The sequence below is a fragment of the Arachis ipaensis genome, chromosome B2 (assembly GCF_059453495.1).
Source record: "Arachis ipaensis isolate K30076 ecotype BB chromosome B2, ASM5945349v1, whole genome shotgun sequence".
Taxonomy (NCBI): Eukaryota; Viridiplantae; Streptophyta; class Magnoliopsida; order Fabales; family Fabaceae; genus Arachis; species Arachis ipaensis.
In genome coordinates, this window is record NC_142437.1 from 17,107,707 (window position 1) to 17,121,281 (window position 13,575).

The window sequence follows — 13,575 nt, forward strand, 5'->3', positions numbered from 1 at the left end:
TCAATGGTGGATTTCAATTAATATTGTAGCTTATATAGAGAAATTAGGGATTGAAAATAAGCAAAGCAACCTCTAAGAAATTTAATCTGGTCTGTATATAACTTTATCTGATCTAGTTTGTTACAGACTAAATTCAGTTTCATGTTTTTTTAAAATTTAAATTTATTAATACATTAGTTAGACCCAAATTTATAAATAAGTTTAATAGATCTATCAAGTTAGTATATAAACATATTAAAATATAAATAAAAATATGAATAATTTTTTATAATTAAAAAATTGTTAAATTTTTTAATTTTTTATATTTTATTTAAATATTTTTGTATATTGTAAATATTGAATTTGGTATATCGTATAAAATAATTTTTCAATAAAAAATATCATATCTTTTATCAGATTTTAAATAAGACTAAATTTAATAACAAAATCAGATTTAATTCTTAATATATATACTAAATTGTAGGTCAAATTTAAATCAACTAACTATATTATAATCTTAATAGTAAACTTGAACTTATTTTCACCTCTACAAAAAACTAAAAAGTTCATGTTAACCGTAGTATACAAAAAAAGAAAAAGAAAACTTAATAATATGTGACTTAGAGGTTGGTTTTGCGATAGATTTATTATGTTAGATCAATTGATTGGACAATGAAAATTGATATAAAAGTGATTAAGGAATAATATTTTTTTATTATTATAAACCATAAAAATAATTTTTTAGAGATGAATTATGTCGAATAGAAAGATAATATATAGGCATAAAGTTTTTTTTATTGTTAATTAAAAAAGTAAAGTTGATGTGAAGAAACTGTTCAAATTTTTTGTTTTGTTTACTCAATGGTTATGGCTGTATATATAATAATAATTTTATAGAGTAAAATCGCAAGTACTTACCTTGTCTTACGGATAGAGTAAAAAATTTAATGGTAAAGTATTAAATTAGTCTCTTACGTTTGGATTTAATTTTGTTTTGGTTTCTAAAATTTAAAGTGTCCTATTTGAATTCAAAAATTTTTTATTTAATTTTAATATAGTTCTACCATAAAGTCAATGTTAATTAATTAATGTCACTGTTTCACCAGACCTTAATGTCTTTTCCTAAAGAAGAAATGCAAACTCGCAAGGCACAAGATCAGCAATGAATGCATCAACGCAAGTCACTGGCCTTAGTTTAAGCATATGAAAAGTATCTTCAAGAACTCACTCTTTGCCGGAAAGTTCGCTAGTGGCAACGACGACAAGGTAATCGTAACCTCTATCGCAGGAAACTTCCCTTGGCAATCGAAGAGTTTGATTATATAAGTTTTCTATATCTAAAAACTAAATTTCCTTAATTATTTAACATTGACTTTACGGCAGGACTACATTGAATTAAATGAATCTTTTTTGGATTCAAATAGGATACTTTAAATCTTAAAAACTATAACAAGATTAGACTCAAATATAAGGGACCAATTTAATACTTTACCCAAAATTTAAAATTTGATTGAAGGTTGAAGATGTACATTATCCATAGCTATATGGAACATTAATATTTATTTTTTATTTCTCTCAAACTTCAAAGAATTTACGTTAAGAAAAAGAAAATAATTAAATTTTGTTTCAAGCATTTTTAATTTTCTTTATTTGTTAAGATATCTATAGCTATATATATAATAGCTGTCAAATAAATAGGTAAGGCAGATTTGAACCAACTCATCACTAGCAGCAAACACAAATTGAAAAAAATGATTAATCCATATTTTGAAATGAGTCAAAAACATAAAATTAACTCCATTCATATGAATTAACGAATTAAATCGATCAATTCGCTTTTTATTTTAATTATTGCATAATTTTAACAAATTTTTTTACTTGATATCGACAGAGGCTTTAGCTAAGACCAAAATTCTAAACCCAAATAACTATTCATTAAATCATTGATCATAAACTTACAAAATTATCCCTAATCACTAAAATTCATATCCTAAATCGAAGTATTAGGCAACCATACAATCTAATCCAAATTAATACTACTAAAATCATATAATTATAAAAAATTAATCTTTTACACAAGTTTGTTTCATAAATTTAACAAACCTAGTTCCCATAACAAATTAATTTTATCACATGAGTTTCATTAACACAAATATTTCATGTAAAATTTTCAATCTAAAACAAAAATCATTATACATTATGGGTCAACTTCACATTCTATCCATATTTCTTTACAAAAACCTAACCCTAACCCTAAATTCCCAAATTGAGAAACTCTAACCTTAAACCTCTTGCTTCAGCTACACCCTCACCCCTGTTTCACCCCCCTTCAGCGTAACATGCCCACCCCCATGCAAAGAAGAGAGTATCGCACGAGGAGAGGGAGCTGCGCCAGTCGTCGCGGTCGCACCGCTGCCGCTATGCTCCACGTCGTTGCCGTTGCCGTTCACAAAGAGGAGAGAGACGTTGAGACAGAGAACAGCGCCAAAGGGAGAGGGTCCGCCATCGTCGTCGATTCGTGCTCACCAGAGGAAGTCGTTGCCACAGATGAGTTGTCCCGTTGTGACGCGTGCGAGAGGAGGGAAGTTGTGTGTTGTTGTTGTCGCCTCAAGCTGCCAAGCGGTCGCCGTTTCTACTCGGGGTTGTCGTCGTTTTGTCGCTGCTAAAGGAGAAGATGCGTTCGAGAGAGAGAGAGAGAGAACTAGGGGAAGTGATGCGCAAAGGAGGCTGAGAGAGAGGGGAAGTGATGCGCAAAGGAGGCTAATCGGAAGACTACCAATATCATTGAATATTCCATTTAAGGGTGAAAAAAAGGCTAGGCGGCCTGCCAGGGCCTGTAGCCTGGCCTGTGCTTGGTCTGGCCTGTTATAAAATAGGCACAGGTTCAGACTTTTATAAAAACCTTATTATGTTAATAGGCCAGGTTCAGGCTCACTAATTAGCCTTATTGGCTTCTCAGGCTTGCCTGGACCTGTTAATACATAATTACATATATAAATAAATTTTTTTATTATTAATAAAATTATGAGATATTTTAAATTTATTATATTTAATTATAAATAATTTTGTACATTTTAAATACTTTAAAATTTTTTATAAATATTAAATATGACATATTAAATATAAATATGTTTATTAAAAAATAATTTTTTAAAATAGTATTTTTATTTTTGTAAAAAAAAAATTATCAGGCCTTTTAGCAGGCTTCAAGTCAGGGCAGGTTGAATAACAGGCTAGGCTTAGTACTTAAAAAAAAAGCCAAGGCCAGACTCAGGCCAATTGACTACATGACAGGCCAGACCTGTTAAGAGCAAAGTCTGGCCTGACCTGACCTGTTTCCACCCCTAATTCCATTCAACTATATATGTATAATTATAGTAGCTAGAATCTCGATTTAATTCTTAAAATCTTCCGATATTACGATTTTAAATGAGTCGATCGATTTTATGAAATTTTTATTAAGGGTAACGATTTTACGATTTAAATCTTGTTAAAATTTTACGTTTTACGTACTTAATTTGCTTTTTCAATTTTACGTAAAATCTCGATTTTCTTTACCTTGCGTATAGCACACTAAAATATTTAAACACCTCAAAATGGATGTCACACAGAATGAACCTTAGTTGTATGGTGAATATCAACCATATTGGTGTTAAGTTAATGTAAGCCTTTTTTTTTTTTACCCTAGATCTTTTTATATACCTCACGAAAATTTTATTTCTCCGCTCACTCTATTATTTTTTTACATTGTATGCAGCTTAAAAAACCCATTTTAAAGGAAAAAAACTATTTTTAAACAGAAAACTAATTTTTAAATAAAAAATTAGTTTTTACATAAAAAATAAATATTTTTTAGATCGATTTTTATTTTTATGATCTGTTTATTAATTTTATAATTTTTTAATAATTACTTTTATTATTTAAAGTTATCTTGAGTTATTAACTTAATTCAAATTTCTAGTTAATCAAAAGTCAAGTTTTATTTTTTTTAGTTAACCTTAATCATGTTTACCCTTTAAAAAGAGATTTCGGATTCACTTTAAAATACTGATAGATAAAATTAAGAAAAAGTTAAATAGATATGGATAAATTAATTGCTTTCGATTAGATTTGAAACAAATTATTTTTTCATTTTAACTTAATTTTGACTTTGATTTTATTGGACCAAAATTAATTTTATCTTCAAATCAGCAACAAAAAGATTTATACTATCATTAAATTATATTTAAGAGTATAAGAATAAAATATTTTTATCACTATCAGATAAAAAATATTATCTATGAATATTTTGATTAAATATATAGCATTTTAAATTCTATCTAAACTATTTTTAAAAATCATAATTTAAAATTTGATCTACAGAATGGATTTATAAAATAATAACTATTTAAAAATTTCTTAGATATATTTCAAGAAAGATAAGAGTTTTTACTCTATTTCGTACGCATCATTAATTTAAAAAAAAAAAAGTTGATTAAAAACGATACTTTTAAATTTAGAAAATTTAAACTTGAAAAATAAAAATAACGTATATTACATTATTACTAATGTATCACAATATGCATAAAACGGAACAAATCTTTCAGCACTTTTAAATTTAATTCCTTACCCCATGGATTAAATTAAAATAAGATAAGATAAAACACTATGCTTTCTCTTTTTTTTACCCGTTCCGTCCCTTTATAAACCATTGTTTGCTTCCCAAATTCCCATCATTAACAAAGTATCTGATCTTCTTTATATTTTCTCTGGACTCATATATATATATATAGTGATCACAAGGCTCTTATTCTTTCCTATCAATCTATCGTTACACCAATGGCCATGCGAAAGATTTATGCATCTCTCCCTGCTGTAGCTGCCGGAGTTGGATTCTTCTTCTATAATGCGAAGGTAAGAAAAAGATATCTATTATTTATATTCATATAAAATGTTATATAATTCCAAAAAGTAACATCAAAGTTTCTATGAACGCAGGAACATGCAAGAAGAATTTCAGCATCTAATCAGGAAACAATATCTACAACAAGAGTGGTGGAAGAACAAACCAAGGCCATTAGAGAACCAAGTGTGGCACCACAGTTTGATGGTTTGCATTGTTTTGAAACATTTGTTATGAACAAGGTAAAAGAAAAAGATATGTATTTATTTTTGTTCATATAAAGTGTTATATAATTCCAAAAAGTAACATAAGGTTTCTATGAACGCAGAAACTTGCAAGAGAGATTTCAGCATCTAATCAAGAAACAATATCTACAACAAGAGTAGTGGAAGAACAAACCAAGGCCAGTAGGAAACCAAGTGTGGCACCACAGTTTGATGGTTTGCATTGTTTTGAAACATTTGTTATGAATTAAATTCTCTGAAAGATGTACAACTTAACTGATTCTGTGAGTTAAATAAAACAGTAGAAGAATTCATATTTGTTCTTTTAACTAATTTGTTTCAATTTATTTCAAATCATTCAAGATAGATATAGACACATGGTTAATTTCCACTGTAAACCATCCTTAATTGTTAAACGTAACAACATTGCATGCTACAACAGACTTAATTAACCGGGAAATTTGAAAAAAAGAATGAAATTTTATGATGTAACTGAGTTTATACAACCATCATACGCTGTAGTCTGGACCAACAATTTTTCACGGTCCAAATCAGGAAAAACTTCAATGACTACCCCTCAACAGTAGCCGATGGTAAATTATATTATTTTCCAATGGACATTATTTTTTTTTATAATGATTTTGCCTACAACAATAAAATCTAAGGTTCTAATAGAACTCCTTCAATTGCTTGTTCTATATAATGGATTACACCTATCATCATCTTCTACCTATAATGGCAAATCTTGCAACACCAAATATACAAGCAATTTTAAGAAAAATAGCCTATAAAAATGCACAAATCGTTTTACACAGTGAACATATTACAAGCTGTTAGGCATTTGAAACGTGGTATGTTCAAGATCCGAAAATGATCAAATGAAAAATCAAGAACTGCAAGCTATCATATGCATGGCACTTATACATTGTGCTTAATGAAGATAGATCAGTGAACCTAAATTGCAAGCATAACAGAAGCAAACTAAGGCCTTCCTCCACCCATACCCTATCTTTTAATTAGGCTCAAATGACAAGCAAACCAGAAAAAAATTAGGGCTCCAGAATGTTAATTAGTTCATTCTTAGTATCAACGTTTAATCACACATAAGAAAATTAAGGTTCTATTTGGGCATAACAGAGCACATAACAGATCATAGAAGAGGAATTCTCTCTTGTCCCTGTTTGGATTCAACTCTGGGGACTTCCGGAGCAATACTAGAAACTCCTATACAACAAGGTGAAGATAAAATTACCTGGTAAAAGGAGAAATCTGGAGAATATTCGGTGGCTTCGGGATATGAAGTAGTGTTCCAGTTTTGGAACCTGAAAAATACCCCCAAAGTTAAGAATATTTTGTGAAAGACTTTACATGAAGGGATCCCGATCAAGGAAAATCTTAATTCAAGATTTCAAAACATAAACCCTACCTGTCTGATTTGTGATGCTATGGAGGAATCGGTACACCATTGCCTGTGGGGATGTGAAAGCGTGGTTGAAGCATGGGATCTTGTAGGACTTCCGCTACTGAATCAAGCTATGGAGCCATGGAGATGGTGGTTATTTTTAATGGAGTCTTTGAATCTCGAAGGAAGAAGGAGCTTGCTGCGAACCTTGTCTGGTGCATCTGGAGAGCAAGGAATGCTGCTGTCTTTGAGAATCATCGACGATTACCGGTGGAAATAGCTGAAGAAGCTTGCCGCATGACTGAGGAGAGATGTCTCTTACATGAAGCGTGAAACTCTCATATGAACTTACTTTACCTTTGCTTTTCTTCATTCTTCAATTGTTGTTCTACTTTTCTATTGCCATAGTCCAAAGTACCCTTTTGCTTGGAGTTTATTGTGGAGCAAGTAGTTTCTCTGATGAAATTCATTGTCTTTGAAAAAAAAAAATTTAATTACTCTATTGTTTCATATCAAAATTTTTAATTATGTTATTCTACTTTTTTTTAGTTGAGTTTTTACATTATTTTTTTTAATTGAGTTTTTATATATTTTTTATTTAAGTCTTTGTACTAATTTTTTTTAATTGGATCCCTATAAAATTAAGTAAATTACTGTTAAGAGGGACTTAATTAAAAAAAATTAGTATATAGACCTAATTAAAAAGAAAATAAGTATAGAAACTTAATTAAAAATTTTACAAAACTATATAGACCAACAGAATAATTAAACAAAAAAAACTGTAAAAATGTTGTCCACATTAAAGGGGATTAGGTACAAACTATTCCTGTCCCGCTGGAAATTTTTGCCATCCGAAGAGAAGTGTCTCTTACATGAAAGGTGAAACTCTCATTTGAACTTACTTTACCTTTGCTTTTCTTCGATTTCCAATTGTTGTTTTACTTTTCTATTTACATAGTCCAAAATACCTTTTGCTTGTAGTCCATTGTGGACCAACTAGTTTTTGGTTTTTTCATTAAAATAAAATAAAAAAATTATTATTTTTTTAAATACGATTTTTAAATTTTAATTTTTTAAATATAATTTTCTTTTTGCATTTGGTTGGACAAGTTTGCCGTACCGAGCGAATTCTATAAAAATTATAGAGTTTGTCTTACTCCGGTGAATTTCACTTTAAATATATCAGATTGAGTTAAAAAAGTTTACAATAGTAACCATTATCATCATCTCCAAAGTACACTTTTTTTTATTTAGGTCTCTGCACTAATTTTTTTTTAATTGGATCCCTATAAAATTAAGCCAATTACTGTTACGAAGGACCTAATTAAAAAAAAATTGGTATAGGAACCCAATTAAAAAAAATAAGTATAGGGACCTAATTAAAAAATTTTGCAAAACTATAGAGACCAACAGAATAATTAAAAAAAACTGTAAAAATGTTGTCAACATTGAAGGGAATTACGATACAAACTATAAAGGAAAGAGGAGTTGCTTCTCTTATGTTACTTTGTCGTTGGAGCAAGCGTGGAAGATGCGGAATTCAGAGACATGAAAAATTGCGAGGTCACAGGACAAAGAATTCGATGGTCCCAAAACATTTAGACAATTAAATGGTTCCATAATAAAATAAATTTGTTAAGTTTTTTAATAACTGCTAAATAATTTTTATCTTATTTTAATTATAAATTAATTCCTCATATATTATTTAATTATAAAATTTATTTTTTATTTTATAAATTATTATTTATCATTCATCTATTATATTTATTAATAGTCAAAAACAAAAGGAGGATTCTCCCATAAAGATGCATAAAACGTCTTTTTGCAAAGATACTTATGTGTCACATTATTATTGGGCGTATTAATGAACCGATTATTTTTTAATTTCTTAACAAACTAGAATAAAACTGATTTTTTATAATAATAACAATAAACCCAATTGTTATCAGATCCGGTCAAACCGACCAATTTACATAACCCGCTGGATCATGGTTTTTTTGTTTTTTTTTTTTTTAAAAACAAAAATCAGGGATATATTTGTCTTTTTATAAAAAAATTTAAACATGATTCGGTTTAGATTGTGTAAATCTGTCGGATCAAATCAGGTCTAATAATTATAGTGCGTACAATTGAGTTTATTATTGTTGCTATAATAAATCAATTTTGTTCTGGTTTATTAAAAACTAAATTATTGACCGATTTAATAAAGATGTCCAATAATATCATGACACATGTAAACGTTTTTAAAGAAAGACATTTTTAATGTCTTTATCGAAGTGGTCTCCAAAACAAAAACAATAACGAATTAGATCTTCCATTGATCGTAATAACTTTTTAGCAATCCCAATCGATTAAAATTTTATCTTTGATTCGTTACATCCGTAGAAGGTTGTGAAATCGTGTTTCTTAGAAAATCAATCGATTGGAATTTAGGTTACCACAAAACAATCGATTGAAAGTTGCAAGGCGGTATGGTTTGCCCAAAAATCAATCTGACTTTAGTTAATTCAATCGATTGGTTATGTTACCCAATCGATTGACTTACGCTATTAGAATGATATATGAAAGTTTAATCGATTGGTATGATAATACAATCGATTGAAGTTTGTACGTGACTAATGGTATATTCCAATTCAATCAATTGGTATGAGCATTCAATCGATTGAAATATGACGTAAATAAGTTTTTTTTCTGCATTTAATCGATTGAATTTTGAAATGCGCTCTATATTAAGCCTGGTAACCATGCGTATTCAGCCTCCCTCCCCTTTTTAAACATAACAACACCATTTCTGCATAACCTCTCTTCTCTCTCTAAATCCAGAAAATTTCTCTCTTCTTCTTCTCCAATCTCACCAACATCCACTCCAAAATAAATACATATTATTAATCCTCATCCAAATCCCTACAAAACCCACTGAACCAATATCCACAAAATGACCAGAACTAAAAACGGCAAAAGAGCTAGGGTTGAGGGTGAAAGTTCTGCACTCATCCCATTACATGGCAAGGTGGCTGCCATCTCCGAGGGCATTGAACAACTATGTGGAGAAGTTCGAGTCAAGGGCAATTGTTCCTCCCAGGTATTTCATTCATGATAGACACTATAATTTGGTCTGGAATGCTTTGCAAACATAGTACTTGACTGATTTTGTACAAAATAAGGATGATTATTATCCCCACTTAGTTAGGACTGTTTATAGTACTTTAAATTATGTTGTTCCTGAAACTGATGAAAAGGGTGAGGAAGTAATGCTGCTGATTGAGTTTGATTTAGGGTCACGACATTATAGAGTTACTTTAGAACAATTAGATGAACAATGAAATTTAGTTTATCACGGGACAAAATTTACTGGATGTATTGCTGCAGATGAGGAATGGGGTAAATATAATAGATTGGTTGGTTTGTAGAGTCTGCAGTATGAGGATCCACATATGAATGCTAGAGGTAATATAAGTTGCAGTGGTTTGGGTAATGAGCAGCGTATATTGATGTATTTATTTTCATACATGTTGATTCCAAGAAAACATAATCATGGAATCTTGTTTAATAAAGATATTCTAGTGCTTTGGGCTATGGTGACGAGAAAGGAGATAAACTGGCCTTATTTTATGGTTTATCATATGCTTGAAATGAAGAGAGGAAAATCAAGTGTTGGTTTAGGATATGCTTGCCAATGGACCAAGATTTTCAAATGGCTTGGAATTGACTTGAGTGAAGAGAAAAGTATCGTCTTGAGTAATGTAGCCAAGATTGATGACAACACTCTAAGACAGATGGGAAGAGATCCAGATGCCCAAGAACCTTAGGTCTAAGGACAACCACAAGACTCTGAGGTGCAAGCACAACCCCAGGAATTCTCACCACCACCGCCTCCTTCGCCAACAATGCGAGATTTGATGGATGAATTGCGAAGCATAAGATTATACATTGAGGGACAATTTGCTGAGATGAGGCAGCGTCAAGACAGGCAAACTGAAGCTATCAATCGTCAAGGAGAAGCAATTGATCTTCTATACACTAATCTAGGCATCATAAACCTAAGGGGCATAATCTCAAAGCATGGACCATGAAGAAAATGTGTCAAAGAATGAAGAAAATCTGTTTCAGGGTTTGAAATTGTTTCAGTTGTTCTTAAAATCAATTGATATGCATTCAATTGATTGAATTAGGAAACCAATCAATTGAAGAATGCTTGCAATCCTCTTGTGTATCCATTCAATCGATTGTTTTGTTAGTAAAATCGATTGAAGTATACTCAATTATTGATTCAATTGATTGTTTTGTTAATGTAATCGATTGAAGTATTCTCAATTATTGTTTCAATCGATTGGTAAGTGCTTGAACACGTACAGTACTATTCAACTAGATTCTTCATGTTTTTCATGATAATATTAATAGAATCGTTTGTTCCTGTTTTTATTTAACTATTGCTGATCCGTCCAATATTATTATTATTATTATTATTATTATTATTATTATTATTATTATTATTATTATTATTATTATTATTTGAGTATTTATTGACTTAAAAATTAATTATAGATAAGATATAATCATATAAATTAATAAAACTCGCTTTGTTAAATTTTAAAATAAAAATCAAGATAAAATTCAATTTGTATTTGATTTTAACTAAAAGATAAGATAACATGAAAATTTTTAGAATTATTCACTTAGTTTAAAAATTTAAAAAAATAAGAATTGAAATTTAACTATCTTTATTAGGTGTATATATATGTGCTCACACCGACTAATTTTTTATACTTTAGCAAATTATTTTAAATATTTGCCATTCAACTAAATTTACTTATTTTTTATTCTTCAATTGATAACAATCATGGATATTCCTCTTAATGAAGATTTAGTGTCCAATGATGCATGTAATACACAGAATATGTCACTGGCTACAGACTGTGATCTTATCACAATTGATCTAGTTGATCAAATTGGAACTATAGTTCCCAATGCTAAGGTAAGACGTAATGGGTTTTTATTTTTTAGTAGAATTTATTATGAGTAATTTATCTTTTATGTTTTCTTTCTACAGGATAACCTAGTTATCAATGACGATGTTATTCAAAACAAGGATCTAAATAAAAGTGAAGAATTGTCTATTAAAGTGGAAGAGGTCTTTCTTAGCATGTAGGTAATTTAAGTTGGCAAATAGTAATGCAATTTATATTATGTAATACATTTTATATATTATAAACATTTTTTTCCTATTAGTTGTGATTAGAGAAATTTTTGTTTTTTTTTTCATTGACAATCTTATCAGAACAACCATCACTCTTTTTGTATTTTTACATTTATATAGAGTAGTTATTTTACCTAAAATTTTTGCAGTAAATGAGAGTTGCAAACATGGCTTGGGACGAAAAAATTGATAAAATACTTAAATCTGTAAGCCGCATTGAGACAATGATGACACAACTGAATCTAAACAATGATTTCGAGACTCCAACCAAATTTTCTTCGCAAAAGACACGTCCATTCCCAAATAAATTAAAGGCTAAGAATTTGGATATTGATATTCATACTGCTATATCGGATGATGAAGATGATATTATTGAGCTGGATAAGAGGTCTTTCACTCACGATGATGCACTCAACATCAAAATCAATATGGACAAACCAGTATCCCCAACTGTAAGAGCTGCAACGAAAAAGAAAAATATATCAAAGGTATATGTATGTGCAGTAAAATTCATACATCATATTTATTAGTATATTCCTAATATGATAATAAGTGTTTATTGACCTATTTTTTTCTTAGGGTAAGACTATTATGGGGACACAGAAAAAATTACCGTTCACTCTCCCAGGCGAAGTTAGAAAGCCAAAGATTGAGCCCAAATCATTCAATAAATCCAAGGCGTCTTATGCACTGAGACAACCCACAAAAGACTATAGAAGACCTGTTTATTTCTTTTCCATTACCAACGTAATTACCTCTTAGGCACCAATCTTTAATTATCTAGTTTGTTATGAGTAGTGCTAATTAACCATCTAGTCTACAATGAGTATTGCTAATACTTTTGTGTTAAACCTTGTAGTCAATGAAGTGTAAATTTATGCCAACTCCAACCATGCGTCTTTTGGAAGATCAGAAAAGGCATGTGCATATGCATTTTCAGCCTCACTAGATTCATCGTAAGTTAATTTGATATTATCCGTGTTGTCGATCAATGAGGACCTATCTAATGTGTTTTGGTTTTTAATTGATACAGTGAAGAACTTGTGGTAATAGACACAATCAGAGCTACTAGATCAAACTTTGATCATTTCGTACCTGACAGACCCATTACTAATAATGTACACAAATCATCTATTAATTAATTTACATTTGATTTTTCGCACAATCTAGTAATATATTTGAATTATGGTTTAGATTCTTGAATTAGTGGCATTGAGATGCACTGATGAGCAATCTGATATAAGTTTCAAGACAACATGACAACTTCCACCGAAATTTGTGGTATGTTCTATAACACCTAACAAGATAATTTTACTGATTATAAGTTATAAATGTAATGCTGATAAAGAATCATGCTTTATCATGTACTGACAGTTATATGAATGCATTAATGTTTTTAGGTGGATGTCTTCAGCAAGATACATTTAAAGCAGAAGATGCAACAGCAACACTATATTTATAAATTTATGCAACTTACTGCTGATTTAAAGTTTGTAAGATTTTTTTAGGATATCCTTTGTTGAATATAGTTTTTCCTTATCAACATACATAACTCACGGGCAAATTTTATGGTCTAGATATATGTTCCTATTCAAGAGGGTGACCACTAGTATCTAATGGTAATCTTGGTTGACGATCGCACAATCTATCACTTGGACACCCATTTTAATGATGACAGAATTCACTATCATGTACGTGTTATCAATACACTAGTAAGGCCAAATTTTTTATTTTTAAGCTTATTTGCTGATATTTTGTTTTTAATCTTTAACTAGTTAATTGAAATCAGGCAAACGTACTGGAGCAAATCATCAAGTCGAACTTTTACAAGGATGATGGCATTCAAGAGCATAATAAACAATTTCATGACTACAAAATTAAAAGGCCAGAA

The 13,575-nt window shown here is 29.9% G+C and overlaps 1 long non-coding RNA gene across 1 annotated transcript; it reads right to left on the reverse strand.

Annotated features, from left to right (window-relative positions):
• Positions 1 to 4,489: 4,489 nt before the first annotated feature.
• Positions 4,490 to 6,857, reverse strand: LOC107625308 (uncharacterized). The gene is made up of 3 exons (XR_015904794.1): positions 6,512 to 6,857; positions 6,338 to 6,407; positions 4,490 to 4,859 (listed from the first exon to the last, which is right to left on the reverse strand). It is a non-coding gene; the product is annotated as an uncharacterized LOC107625308 (long non-coding RNA).
• Positions 6,858 to 13,575: the final 6,718 nt, after the last annotated feature.